Raw genomic sequence first — 15934 nt, forward strand, 5'->3', positions numbered from 1 at the left:
CACAAAAAAACACCAAATGCCCACCCAAACATGTGAAACTTCCAAAAATCATCCTTAGAAGATTCCCAAACCCTAAACATTCCTAAACCCCATATATGCCCTGAAAACACCATGAAAGCCCTAAGAAAACCTAAAATGCTGGGGGAAAAAAACACATATAATATGAAAAATGCCCTAAAATCCCTAAGGAACTCTGTAACATCACTAAAAACACCATATTGTGCTGAAAAATACCTATACACTCTAAAAAACCACCCCTAAATCCCTTAAACACTCCCTAAAATCTTATAAAACACCCTAAAAACCCCAAACCACCCGAATGCCCCAAACACACCTTGAACGTCCACAAACAACCTAAAAGCCCTAAAAAATCACATGCCACCAAAAAGCCCTAAATGACCGCAAAATTCCAACTCATAGCCACCCTATAGAGGGCTTCTGGAGCTGTCAGTCTTTTATGGGAACAGCTTTATCGTTCTCCCAAGGAGAAGTTGGTAGGTTTGAAACCCTGACCTCATATTTAGCAGTCTAATAATTGCTGGACAGTGCCACCAAGGCTCTACTGGTGTAGTGGGTTACACATTGGGCTGCTAACCTCAAGGGAAACGGTTCAAAACCACCACCCACTCCTTGGGAGAAAGAAGAAGCTTTCTTTCTATTCCCCTAGATTTCTCATTGAAGGTGTAAAGTAACCAGTTAAATGCTCGCAGTGGCAGCAGCAATGTCTCATAACCATGGGGAAATGTGGTTCAGAAACTTCAGAAGCAAGCATCCACCAGTAGGTGACTGACCAGCAGTATTGACTTGGGCAAAGAGAAGGTGACATGGAAGGGTAAGGAGAAGAATGCGTGCAGAGGGCAGGTTGGCAGCTGAGCCTAAGTCCAGTAGAAACAACAGCAGAATGGCCTGTTCCTGGAAGGGCCACAGGAGATGGTGCGACTTCATGTAGCCCCCACTTACATGTGTAACAGCAGCAATTGCCTGAACACGTGGTCTCCCCAGGGAGGAGCCTTTGTGTGGTGTTAAGATGCTGTTACTGTCTGTTGTACTGTGGTGGCCTGCATTTGGCTGTAATGGTGGAAATTTTGCAGCCAGTAGTTCAAATGCCTGCTGGGTCACTCACTGCAGGTAGACTTCAGCAGTTTCCAGACAGAGACGAGGGAGGAGGACCTGGTCTTCCACTTCTGAAAGAACTGGCCAGTGTGAACCTTGTGAATGGCAGAACACTATACCTGAACATGAGTACCGCAGGCTATAAGGCATGATGGTTTGACACAGTGGCTGCAGCAATGTGCTCAAACATAGGATAGTGCTGGCCTGGAAAATAGTTCATCGTCCATTAAAAAAAATCATTATATAGGGGCTCATACAACTTTTGTTGTTGTTTTTCCCTAAGGGAGAGCAGTGTATTGGTACACTGAGAGGTATATAGATCAATGGATACGAACAGAAAAGCTACACATATATTCACCAGTCAACAGGAAACTAGCCTTCGAAAAAGGACACAGAAATATCCAAAGGGACAAATTCTGCTTGCTCAACAAATGGTGTTGGACAAACTGAGATACCGTATGTAGGAAAATGAAGCAAGCCCCAAACCTTCCCCCATGCACAGAAATTAACTGAAGAGGGGTTAAAACCTGAAAGTAAACCTCCGGGCTATCATAATCATTTTTTCGATGACCTCATCGGTCAGAAATCATTGTAGGAACGCCAAAGCGTTCTTGTGTTCAACGTCTACATACATAGCAGGTGCTCCAGTAAAGGGGAATCTTGGTGGAGCTGGCTCATCCATTCCTGAAGAGAGTAGAGCACCACGTTGGCCCATCACAGAGCTCAGGTGTAGAATCTTCCTCACTGTCATCCTTTAACTCAGCAGTGTCAGTGTTGGATTATGAATTTCCCAAAGAACCAGTATCGCTCAATTCTGTGCACAATGCTGACTCACTCTCGCTGTTATTTCACTGGTCTAAAAACCCATTTAGGTTAAAATGACACTTTTTTGATGCCATGACCTAAAATTTTTAGTGAGAAAATGTTCCCAATGACATTACATGGGTCTTCGTCTAATCCTGATGCCATGTTCTTTTTCACAGAGACCAGCTTCTTGTATAAATTGCTCAGCATACAGATGGAATAAGAACAGTGAAAGGATACAACCCTGATGCACACCTTTTCTGATTTTAAACCATGCAGTATCACCTTGTCCTGTTCACAGTCTCACCTGGTTCTATCTCTTGGCCTTTGCATATGAGTACAATGAAGTGTTGTGCAATGCCCATTCTTTTCCATGGTATCCCCAAGATTCACCTCCTTCCACTCGTGGTTTCCAGAACGTGGGGTTGGGACAAAGCCTGGATAGTCTCATGGCAAGACCAGATCAGGAATGGAGCTGAGCCGGGAGCAGCTTTATTTGCTTGCTCCAGGGAAAGTCTGCCAATGTGACTAAGCCTCAGGGGCTTTCTACAAATGATAAAGGTGAATCCCTCTCTCGTTACCCACTGATCATCTCTGAGCCTCTTGCTCTCATATCCCTTGCACAGACCTCTACCATTAGATGGACAATTCGGTAACGTTTGAACACTTTTCTGATGCTGAGCCTGGGGAGCAACTAATAGCTGAGTAAATATTGATTGAAAGATGGTGAGTGGAAGAAAATAGCTTTGCCAGGTTCAGGTTGTGATGGAGATGAGAGTGTTACCAAATCCTGCTGTCCCCATGGTGGGTTTGCTGTATTGTGCCCAGTCCTGAAAGTCTGAGCCAGGGGTTTTAACGTGGCCCCTTTCAAAACATATAGGTGGAATTCTTGGACCATGAGCTGTCCATAAAGCTTTACCAAGGAGATGTCCGCCCTGGAGCGAAACAACCCAAGAACCTAGATCTTCGTGAAGGTGTTGGTTGGTAAGGGATGCAGCGGAAATCATAAACTTGACTGAAAGCAAAAGAAACTTTGCCTTCATGTGCCTGCAGCTGGACGAAGTGGTGCTGGAGCACACCCTCCTTTGTGATTCTTCTTGTTCTTTTTATGAGCTGCTCCCTGGCCTGTGTAGTCCCGTAAATCTGGAAACTCTTTGCTGGTGGGGGCAATTGTTATATCCTCCCCCCAGATCCAGATGTCTTGTCCATGGTCAGTGTGCAATCCTTGTTTGCCAGAGGAGTGGGGCATCTAAAGGCAGGCAGGGGTCACATACTTTTTTTCTACACTTTCTAGAAAGACCAGAGCTAAACATCTTGCAGCCCTTTTCATGTCCTCATTCTTTTCTGTATTTATTTTCCATGAAAGAGGAGAAGAAACGCGACAGCATCTACTGACAGCAAGTCAAATGCCATCGTGTGTGTTCAGAGGGCAGGCTGGTTCTCATTTGCCTAACTCATCAGTCCCATCGTGCCATGTCCATGTTAGATTGTTTAGGGAAACAGATGACATATGTTATGATGCTAAATAAGCTGAAACAGTGCCAGGATGGAGGCAGAAGGGTTTTATTTGTTTGTTTTTAAATGAAGCATAGCTTTCTAGTGACTTATTGTGGTGGGGAAGGGGGGCACCGAGAGCAACAAGACATGGCTGTGACAGTGGTCTGGGAATTGAGACAAATCATTGCTTCTGCAGCAGAGATGAGCTGCCTCTGACCTGTCAGTTACTTGAAGGGAGACTCTGCATTTGGTCAGACAAGTCTCAGTTGGAGATGGTACCAGCTTTCCTCCTGAGCCTCTGTGGTTCCCTTTGAACTACACAGGCCCGAATCGCTTTTAGCTGAGCAACAGCAAATGGCAACACAGACTTGCCATATTGCTCTTTTGCGTACACTCTTTAAAAATCATACTAAATATACATGCATCAAAACATTCGTCACTTCCACGCTCTACAAGATTATAATTAAGTGGCATTCTGCATGTTGTTCATATATCATCCTTACCCATTCCAAAATTATGTCATCACCCTTATGGAAGCTCAGTATCGTCTCAGGGATGGCACTTCCCCTCCAGGCCCTACTGGGTTAGGCTGGGTTGACTAGAGAAATAAATCCAAGGACACTCATATAGGTATAAGAAAGACTCCACCTCACTTATTTGTCCAATTGACATGGCATTATGTAACAACCATACTTACCTTCCTACCTATCCCTGGAAACAATTGGGAGATGTTTGTCTCTATTCATTTTCCTAGCCTAGATATTTTTTGTAAGTGGAATTAAGCAAAATGTGTCCTTTTTGAAGCTGATTTATTTCACTCAGCATAATGCTTATGAGGTTCATTCCTCTTGTAGCCTGTGTCAAGAGTTCATTTCTCTTTATGGCTGAGTAGTAGTCCATTGTATATACCGTAGGCAACATGTTTGACTTATCCATTCACCTATTGATGGGTATTTAGACCGTTGACACGTTTGCGAGATTGGGAATAATGTTGCAAGGGCCATCTGTGTATTTGTATCTATTTATGCGCTTGCTTTTAATTGCTTATATCCTTCATTTCCTTTTCTTTCCTTGTTAGACTCAGTATGATCCCCTTCTGCCCATCCTCTAGCCTCACAACCTCTGTGTCTGATGTGCCAGGATCTCACCAGAAGCCTTAACACCAAGATTCTGAGCCCTGACTGACCATTCTGACCATCCAGGGAATTGAATATTCCGGAGCACACAGAAGATGAAGTTATCAAAACTCCTTAGGCATAACCGAACAACTGGAGGGAGTGCTTTATTGGGCTGGGGGGCTGGGGATTATAGTTGTGAAGGACACCAAGAACAATTGTCATTACCTAGACTGTAAAGACTATGTTCGACATCCATGCTGGTGAGTAGCAGCTGGATTTCAGAAGCTCACAAGTGGCCATCTAGGTGGCAAGTATTGTCACCCTCACTCTGGAGGAAAGAGTGGTGAGTGGACCACATGAACATTAGACTTCATGACTCTGAGCACAGAATAACTAGATGATCTCCAACTATCAATTCCAACTTCTTTGAAAGGGATCACATCCAAAGGTCCTAGATAGTGAAGCAAAATTCACAGTCATAAAAGAGACCAGGCTTATTGGCTGGATAGGGACTAACAGAACCTCTGAAACGATGGTCCTTATTCACTAAGTTTGAAAATGAACTCCTACCTGTGGTTCAATATTCAGCCAAATAATAGATTGGTCTATAATGGGAGCAATTACACAAGTGAGGCACACAAACCTGAAAACAGCAAACCATTTGATCTCAAAAGGGCAGTATTAATCCAAGGCCCAAGTTCAGAAGGGTAGGAAGAGAGGAGGAAGGGAAACAGAAGACATAAGTAGGGAGTGGAACAAGTCATATTATATTGTGGAGATTGCAATAAGTGGCATAAAACACAATGGGTATGAATTGTTGAATAAAAAACTGATGATCTTGGTAAACCTTCACCTAATTCACAATAAAAACTTATGAGAGAGAAAAAAATCCAAGCACCTAGGCTGCATTGCAGGCCAATAAAATCGGACTCAGTGGAGATGGGACAAAGATGTCTTTTGGACAGCTCTCTGGCGATCCCAATGAGCACACAGGCTGATACCCACCATCTGGAAACTATGGGGTAGCTGCTTCTCCGGTAATGCCTCGGGGGAGCGCTTGGGTCCCTCAAAGAATGCGGGATGATGAAGGGGCAAAGGTCATCAAACCTCACCCACAGCTTTACACTGGGGGGCTGCTCTCTGAGGAATGTGGGAAGGGTCCACTTGCATGCTGTCTCTGTGCAGCAGATCCAACAGACTCAACACCTTTCCAAAGCTGGCAAGAAAGTCCAAGAGACTAGATGTGGGCACCACGCTGTGAGTTTCCCAGAAGGCACGAGACAGATCGAGAGCAGTCACAGGAACACAGACTCCTCCGGAAATGCCGCCATGCGCAGAACATGCATCTTTAATTTCATTTCACACTGACTCAAGCATTCAGTCCTTTTTACGAAAACCCAGCTTCTCATTACAGTAACCGGTTTAAAATGACAATCTTCTGTTGAGCAAGTCTAAGAAATGACCTTCCTTTATTTTACATGGTATAAAAATTCAGTTTCCTAGGCCGATGGGCTCTAGGGACAGGTGTTTTTATGTACTAGACATGGCTTTCAAAGTTCTTCAATTGCCTAAATTAATAACGACTTTTTTCCTTTGGCTTTTCTAAGGGACACATTAATTTCAATCTTTTTCTAAGGAAGTGAATCTCTAGCTATCTCATTTGGATAACTTTCTGCCTTCAGAGTAGAATTTGAAATAATCTGCAAGGTTACCCCTTCCCCACCCTGCCCCAGCAGCCCAGCCTCTTTCTTCCTTCCAGCCTCCAGCCAACGGGGTTTGGTTGGGAAAGGAGATGCAGAAGGGAGTCTCTGGATTTTTCTATCAAAAGGTTGGCCACAACCCCCAGTAGACCAAATGTAATTCATTATGGCGGGTTTTGGTTTTTACTACATTAAGAGTTATCCTTAGGGAAATTACAAACAAACAGAAATAGGAAGACTTTATATTTTATTAACGGATGTACTGCTCAGTCTCATTATATTTTAAAAGACACAGTATAAAAAAAAATCTGGCTCCATTTAAAATGTCCTGACTAGCAGAACTTAAAATACACAAATCTTAACATGAAAGTCTAGATGAATAAATAAAATAAACAACGAAACAGCTTTCTCAGGAAAAGCCATAATAAAGAGCTCGACTATTTTTTGAGCTGTTTAAGATGCTCGTGTTAAAGGGAAAAGAGTATCATTGTTGACTTTGAAATGTAGAACCATTTGCTTAATTCAGTGATGCTAAAATGGGCAGTTTGGCTGAAGAAAGAAATTGGCTTGTAGCATTTGATGAGCAATTTCTTCTTTTGAATATAGAAATGACCAGGGATGCGGACACGCTTTTTATTCTTTTGAGGACCCTCTAACCAAGAAATCTTTTAAATGATCATTACACAGTGAATGCCTGGAGGCTCTGGAAACTATTTATTTTGACATTATTATAAGCTCAAAATGATTCACCAATGCAAAAGAAGAAGAGAAAAAGCAATTAAATACTAAGCTGTAAACACTGGAAGCTTTTCTGTGCTGAAAATAATTGGACAGAGTTTTTTCTTTTTTTAAGTAATAGTGTCCAAAGAGATTCAATGATCTTATTGCTTATGGATTTGGAGCTTAACTATATTCCTTATTTTAAATTTGATATTAGAATAGCAAGATTATAGACCTTGATACAGTGTGACTTGGAGAAGTATCGTTTCATTAAATTATCAAGTTAAGGCTCAAGGAGCCTGGTGTAATGTGTGTGACCATGAGGCCAGCCAGTTGGAATCCGCTATGGCTCACAGAGAAAGATGCGGTTCTCAGCTCCTGTAAAGATTTAGAACTTCGGGAACCCACAGGCATAGTTCTACGTTGTCCTTTCAGGGGTCCTCAAACTTTTTAAACAGGAGGCCAGTTCATTGTCCCTCAAACCCGCTGGAGGGCCGGACTATAGTTTAAAAATAAAACTATGCACAAATGCCTATGCGCACTGCACATACCTAATTTGAAGTAAAAAAAAAAAAAGGGGCAAAAACACCCGGCATGCTGAATAAATGTCCTCTGAGGGCCATGTGGTCCGCAGGCCATAGTTTGAGGACCCCCTAGATTGATATAAGTCAGAATCGACTTGATAGTGTTAGGTTTCTGGGGTGGTTGACCTCAGTTCTTGCTTAGCAACGCTGAAAGAATTCATATGGCAGAAGCACTTTTGTAAATCCAAGTGAATGTTATGAAAGAAAGTTTCAGGTATCGCAGTCCCCAAAAGTCCCCACTATCTCCGGAAAGCACGCCGGGCTGCATGGCAGGGGTGGGGAAAGTTTGCAGCTGAATATGGCGGTTTCATGGGAGGAATACCTGAGCAGGAGTGCAGAACCAGCTGAGGAGCCACGGCAGGAACCCCCAAGGGCCTCACCCTCCACTTGCAGAGCACGTGAACAAGGGAGGGCGACAAGGAGCCCAGGCCTACTTCTATCACCTCCCAACACCACTGGAGGGCATTGGTCGATCGTACTGGTTGATTTTGGTGCACTTTTGTGAAGTCCTATTCTGTATGACCAGGTGGACCTTCCACCTGGGTCTACATGACTTGGGTCAGAGCATGCTCAGTTCTGAATTTTGCCATAGGTATCTAATGAGTGTGCCTGATTTATTTCCAACCCCTTTGTTGTGGCCCGGACAGCTCATTTTCGTTTAGTGCTGGCATTTGGGAAGACAAGCCCTAATCTAGCAACCTGTCAATAGCAGTAAGTGAATGGAATTAAAACTCAACTCATAGCCATAAATTCAATTCGGACTCATAGCGACCCGAGAGGACAGGGCAGAATTGCCCCCTGAGGATTTCTGGGGCTGGAATTCTTTACAGGAATAGAAGTCTCTTTTTTCTCCCTCCCAGTGGCTCCAAAGGACTGACCTTGCAAGGAGATGTCCAGCGGGTGCCTGTAGGCTCCTTCATTGAAAATCTCTGCTAGTTTATGAAGCGGGAGGGAAATTTTGAGGAGGCCGTCTGCGGCAGAGTTAACTCCCCATTAAAGCCAATGAGCTTTTCCACATCTCTCAAAAAACAAACAAAAAAACCTAAAGTGACTACTTCAGATTAATATGCTGTAGGTAGAACCACCTCCCACTCAGCAAACCAAACCAATCAACCAACCAACCAAACAAACAAAAACACCCCAAATCCTGTTGCCTTCAAGTCAGTTCTGACTCATGCTCACCCCTTGTGGTACAGAGTACAATTGTTGCATGAGGTTGTCTAGGCTGTACCCTTTATGAAAGCAGATGACCCCTTCCTTTTGTGGTACAGCTAGGTGGGTTTGAACTGATAACCTTTATATAAGCAGCCCTATCCAGCGATCTATGTCAACTAAAGTGTCAAAGCATGTAAAGACTGATCCACAACCCCCACTTCTCTCTTCCTCTTCTGTGATGACCTGGAATCCACCTTTTGATCTGGTGGCACCATATTTGTGAAGCAGCCCGAATCACTGACGGACGGTGTGCAGGACAAACACCCTGTAGAATTGCCCTTCCAGCGTCAGAATTTGCATGAACAAGAAATAAACTTCTAGATTTTAAGCCACTGAGGTTTCAGGGGTAGCTTCTTTCTGCAGAACAGACTAGGCTATCCTGCCTGATCATCTCTTCACAGGGTTTTTGTGGAGAGCTACCGGAGCAGCTCGATCCAGGGGAGCTGCCAAAGCAGATACCTACACTTTATCTGGGATTGTAGGTTGTAGTACCAACGTTTTTATTTGCCCGGGAGGCACTGAGTAAATTTTTTTTCTTCTGAAAACAGGACAATATGTAAGTAAGTTTGGAGACATATGTAGCTGGAGCTGAAAGTCCTCTTACCTTGCAGTTTTCTTTGGTAGAGATAGACTTGTTCTTAATGAAACCCATGACAGTCAGTGTCACAAATGACTTCTGAGGAGAGGCCAAACAGCTAAGTCAAGGCCAGCCTACCGTTCTCTTAAATGCTGTCTCATGCTCTCATCTGCTCTGACGTGTTTGCTCAGGGGCATGTGGCAGCCACTGGGCGGGCCTTACCATTGGCACTGAAAATCATTGTAGGGGATATTAGAGGATTTACATCAAGAAGACCTGACTTCCTGGCCATTGCTCGGGGGCCACAGTTCCCAAGACAATCAGTGTCAAGGGCAAAACAAAATAAAACATGACGAGGCCTCTGGGGCTGGGTTGAGCTGGATATGTAACCAAAGCCCCCTTCTACCAGGATCTTCCCAAGAGGAGATTGCTCTTTTCCATAGCTAAACAATTTTGTTTAACACACGTTCTGCTGGGGAACCTTCTGGGAAGCAGAAGAAAATAAATCTGCCTTCCTTTGAATTAAGCTGGGTTGGGTCCAAGCCCTGTGTAGTGTGTATTCTTATCATAACATCTAAAGGAGTCTCATTTCACCATTCTTAGCTATTAAAAAAAAAGTTCCAGGCACAATAATTCAATTTAAAATTACACACCAGGAGTAGTTCATATTTAATACACTTTATACAGGTATTACAGGTACAAGGGACGTACTTGTTAACTGCCAGGTTGCTGGCTTGAACCAACCAGCTACTCCACAGGAGGTACTGTGTTTCTGTGAAGATTTTCAGCTTGGAAGCCCACTGGGAGAGCTCTCCTCTGGCTTGAGTCTGAAGGTGCTTGACAGCAGTAGCCTTTTGTTTTTATAGAGGTATAAAGCTTTCTTTCTTTCTTTTTTTTTCTCGGTATAAAGCTTTTTAGAACAACAAAAACAATTCCTTTTGGAAGTAAGCCAGAGATAAAACCACAAGTTACATGCTTTACTTTTTTTCTGTCCTGCTGCTGGCAGCCACCCTTTCATCGATTGTGCACACCAGCATGGTGGTGAAGTGGTGAACTCTGCGCTCTCACTCCCCTGGCTACACACTCGGTCTCCTCACTCATCGTGTGGCTTCACCCAACGCACGGAGCCTCCTGCAGGCTCCTCACCCTGTGTGTGTAAAAGTGCGAAGGAGACAGACTTCCTCAGAGCTGTGCTTTAGAGAGAATCCTCCTCACATACTCAGCACCGCCTTGAATAGGGCAGCACTGCATACATGACATCTACTTGATGATTGTTGATGGTGTGGTGGTGTGTTTGTACGGATAAAAAAAGAGCCCTGAATGGTTATGTAACAAGTAAGGGAATAAATAGATCTTCCTTCATCCACCTTCATCTTTCATTGTTCTATCACTCCCTGATTGCAATATTAGAGGCTAAAATGGGCAGAATTCCCACCTCTGAACAAAGTTTGTGCACATGGGTGTGCATGCTTGTGTGTCCATGTGAGTGTGCCTGTACAATGTGTGTGCACGTGTGTGTGCACATGTGCACTGGAGCCTGGCAGCAGCAGGGGAGGCGCCTGTCTCTGTTCAGCAGTATCTGACGGCTGCTGCAGGTGTAATGAGAAGTGATTGGTGATCTGTTCAGGGAGCTCCTGGGGTGGACTCAGGGAAGGAGCAGCAAAGAAGACATACTCATCTCCCCCATATGTAGATGAGGTGATGGAGGTGGGCGGTAGAGGAGCAGCTCCTTAGTAATGAGATCACAGGGGAAAGGCCTTGGATGAGGTGCCAGACATCCCTGCTTTCCCAGAGAGGGTGGGGACTGGGAACGAGGCTGCATCCTGCCTAATCAGTTACAGTTGCTCTGTCGCTCTGGGGAGGGAGGCAGATGAGGCAGGGAGCTTCCGGAATCTCTCATCTCCAGTCCTTCTAGGTGGATGTGGGAGCGTGTGAGGACGGCCACACTGGAGGGTCAGGGTTGATCGCCTTGCAGTGTGGAGCCCGGCCTGGACCTGCGTTGTGCAGGGTGACCAAGGAGCTCTGAGGGCAGGGTTCTGGGTGGGGGCTTTGTCTACTAAGACCCACAGCCGCGCCCTGTGTCGCAATGTTGGCATGCAATGTGCAAAGACTTGAGACAATGTGAAATGGACCATCCACTTCACTTGGAAAGACAGGAGGGCTGAAAATCAGATTGGGAGATCTGATCTCGTTTGCTGCACAGTTGTGAGAGGAGATATTCCTGGCTTCTCTCATGTTGGGAACCGGGCATAATCAGCCTGACAAAACCAAGGCCATATTGCCTGCCCAGCAGGGCTAAAGCCACGTCACCTCAACCTTATCTTACCCTGACACACACCAGATGGCCCACCCTTGTCTGCTCCAGCACCGGACATTCCAACTGCAGACTTGCGGCCGCCTGCCCTGTGTGCTCTACACCCCCGCCCTTCCTTTTTTTTTATCTCCCCTTTGAACTCCCTTGTTTGCCTCACCCTTTATAGAGAGGCTTGTGTAGCAATAAACTCAGACCTTGACAAGAATCTGCTTGGTCTCGCTCCTCTCTCTCGCCCGTTTCTCTTTCAGGCTGGGTCCTCCTTGGAACCCCTCGAATAACTGAGTCCCGCGGGTTGGGGCACTCTCACACATGAAACTATATTCCTCCTCAGGCATCAAGGAGGTGATACGAATGCTTTGATAGCCTAGTATCTGTCAGCTGGGAGGCACAACATAGTGAGAGCCCTTATTAATCACTTGGAGATTAGCTGAGGGGTGGGAGAAGCCAGGCATGAGGCTTTCCAGGGCTGCTCAGCCTGCACAGGAGTCCTTTCCTGGGTTGGACAGAGGTGCTGCCATCTGAAAGCTCAGATAGAGCAGTTGGAAAATTAACTGACCTGGTACAAGATCTATTTACATATATCAAAAGATCCTGGGTAATAACATCTCATGTTTGTGCAGCATGCCACATTTGTCAAAGGGCTTTCTCATTTACTGTCTTACTTGGTCCTCAAACTAAGAGGCCTTTGGGCAGCTATTGCTGTTTAATTTTGGGCGTGGTAACAGCTTTGGGTATAGTACTGGGCTTGGAATCAGGCTGTGCAACCCACAGCAGGTCACTTAGCTGCTCTGGATTGGCTTTCTTCCTCTACGAAGGTCAGCGCTTGGACTAGACCATTTTCCCAGTGGCAGCTCTGCTGACATTTTGGCCAACATCGTTCTTGTGGGGCTGTGTTGTTCCCTGCACCAGGATGCTAAGCGAGCATCCCTGGTCTCAGCCCACTAGATGGCAGTGGGACTCCCTTCTTCAGAATGTCTCCAGGCATGGCCAAATGTCCCCAGCAGAGCATGCTGCTGGGCTGGCGCACGGCAGGATGATGCACTCAATGAGTTGGATTTTAAGTTTTCAGGTACTTTACATGTCTGCACAGGGAGACTACATCAACAATTACCCAGCAGTCAATGGATCATCACTGACCCTCTCTATAATTCCAACTGAGATCATGAAGCACCGACTGAGTTTCTGAGCTTAGCACCCTGCATGGCACAAGTTGTTTAGCACTCAGCTACAAACTAAAAGGTTGGCAGTTCAAACCTATCCAGAGGCCTCTTAAACAAAATCCTGGTGGTCTGCTTCAGAAGAGTTGGAGCCATGAGCACCCCATGGAGTGAAGAGATATAAACATGAATGTGGATGGGACTCTAGGTATAGCTACAACCGGGAACCATGGAATCAACTACATCATGGAATCAACTTCAACTCCTGGCCTCCTTGTGTGTCCAAGAAGAACTGTGCTCCCCAGGGTCTGGAAAGGCTGCTTGGTCTGAAGTAGATTTGCAGGCCCTTCTTTCTAGGTGCCGCTGGGTGGCCTCAACCTTCCAAGCATGCTATTAAAAGCCAATCCGTCACCTGTGTGCATCACTGAAGACACACAGACACAGGGAGCAATGCCCTGGCTGGGGCACTGGAACAGCGCTGGCATGCAGTGAGTGCTGCCCAGTTAGCGAACAGGTCTTCCCTTGGTACTTTCTCAGGTCTGTGTGAAGCTTTCTAAGCATCCAGAGTTCTCGGCCTGATTCTGCTGCCAACTTGCAGTGTGGCTTCGAGCTAGTCTCTTGCCCTCTCTGGGCTTGATAACAAAAGCAGGGCAGGCCAGCCACAAATATTGTGTGGCTAGCAGGGGAAAGCAGTTGAGGACACAATTGCAGATGGAGTTCATCCTTTGGACTCATCGCCCCTCCTCCCTAACACCCCCCCCCACTCCACACACACACCTTTTCAACTGCACCAGATGGGTTTTAACTTTCCGGCACCAGAAAAGCAGACCTTGAGTTTTTTCCTTTATGGAATGTAGGCCATCCCTGCTTATGTGTCACATTCAGTCCTCGTTCTTCTCCCTACTCTTGTCCCTCCTCCAGTCATCAACAAGTGACTGCAGGGCGGTTTCCCAGCAGGGCTGTGCTCAAAGATTCATAATGCTGGGTTTTCCTTTAGTTCTCCACAGTCTTGGGCTTGGAACAATCCAGGCATTACCTTATCAAATGCTCATTTTAGGGGGGAAGACGGGGGCACTGGAAACACCACATGGGGCTCAATCCTTTTCTGCACGTGTGTGAGGGGTTTCCAGGAGTTCGAATTTCAACTTAAGTGATTTATTTTTTGTTGTTTAATCGCGTGCCTGTCATCTGCTGGACATTTCTTCTACAGTGTTTTGTTGTTGTTAACCCCATTTCTAAGATCAGAGATAGAAGGGTCAGGCACAATAGGCAGTTAAATTGACTCAATCTGGGGTGTGAACCTGCTTCTGTCTGGTTCCTCATAGCCCTCAGTCATTTTAATGCAGGTGTTGTGAAGGGTGTGGGTTCAGCAGCCACACACTGCCTCATCTCGCCTCCTCGTTGATAGGCTGTGTACCCTTATGTGAGTTGTTTAATCTCCTACCAAGCTTGTGAGAGCACTACTTTTATTAGCTTCATTTTACCGAGACTGTGAGAGGTCAGGGGAGCGAAGGCTTACATATTGCCAGGCATATAATATGCTAATGATAGTCAAGATATATAACTAAGCATTTCTCTGTTCTTGGTTCTGTCAGTACCTGGTGTGGCCACAAAGGAGAAACCTGGTTTCCTGCTATTTTGAGCATCTAGTGTGAATGGCAGGAGATAAGTCACAAGCTAATGAACCCTTGTGGTGTAGTGGTTAAGCACCCTGGGCCCGGCTATCAAAAGATATAGTGTCCAGGGTCTTAAAGACTGGAAGATAAACAAGGGGCCATCTAGCTAAGAAACAACAAAGCCCACATGGAAGAAGCCACCAGCCTATCTCGACATGATCGCTGAAGACAAAGCGGGTGCATAAGCAAATGCGGGCATGTTTTCCTGATGTGCACTCACCCTTTACATAAAACTCTCTCTTATACATACGCGTTTCTGTGGATTTGTTTCGCTAAGGCACCCAGACTAACATAAGCAGCATGGAACGCATTTAAGAAGCCTAGACAAGGGCAGGGCAGGATATTTGGAGGGACTGGATCCAGAATTAGAGAGGAAGGGGTCCTGGAGGTGAAACGGGCTGCTAGCTCCCTGTCCCAAGGGGGACAATGAGACTGCTGGCTCCCATGAAGATTTACAGTCTTGAAAACTCCATATAGGGTCACTGTGGTTGGAATCCACTGGACGGCAGTGGCCTTTTGGGATTGAAGGTGGAAGCCACCAAAGAGCCTGCGGGGAGTGTGTGAACTTCTGGAATACAGCGAACAACCTCTGCACATCTGCTTTTCGTGCTGCCCAAGTCATGCATTGACATTTGTCCAAAAGTGAACCATCACAGCTGCTCTCTCAGGAAGCTGGGGGCTGAGCCCGCTGGTTCCACTCTGTCAGCATTTCTGGTCCGGGTACCTGCCCTCTGCCCCGGCACAGGCAATGGGCTTTTGGAAGCAGTGCTCCCTGGGTAGTGGGTGTGATTTGGCTCCTCTGGCCTAACATGATGAATGCTGAGAGGGGGTGGATACTAGGGGGTTAAGCTCCCTGACCTTTCCCTAGCCCAGGGGAAAACTTACTATTTAAAGTAAGTTTTAGACAGAATCTTTAGAAAGATAAATTGTTTACTTAATGTACACAATTACTCCCCAACACATCTGTTTTGTGTCTGCTCAACTCAACCTCATAGGCTATGGATGACCTTGAGCAAGTTTTTAAAGTCACAATGGGTTTCTACCAGGATTGAGAGTTCAGCTCTCTCAACTCTCCAACTGGTTATTAGCACCATAGTCTCATTTCTATTTATGGATTTACTTTGTTTGAGGGAAAAAAGACTCCCAATTCAACTTTATTTTATTAGGAACTCCTTTGCTATGTTTTACACAAGAAAAAGACACAAACCGCTGTTCTGGATGAAGGAGAGCATCCGCATGAGGCCACAATGGTGTCGGAAGGACCCACAGCCACAGTTACTTAAATAAAATGACACTCATTCTGTCCTGCTGACTCTGACTCATAGTGACTCTGTGTAGGGATCCTGAAGTTGCTACCTTTACAGGAAGCAATAACCTCATCTTTCTCCTGTGGAATGACTAGTGGCTTCGAACCAGCGATCTTGCTGTTAATAGTCCAACACTATCCAGCATCACCACC

The sequence above is a fragment of the Tenrec ecaudatus genome, assembly GCF_050624435.1.
Source record: "Tenrec ecaudatus isolate mTenEca1 chromosome 2 unlocalized genomic scaffold, mTenEca1.hap1 SUPER_2_unloc_14, whole genome shotgun sequence".
NCBI classification, from domain to species: Eukaryota; Metazoa; Chordata; class Mammalia; order Afrosoricida; family Tenrecidae; genus Tenrec; species Tenrec ecaudatus.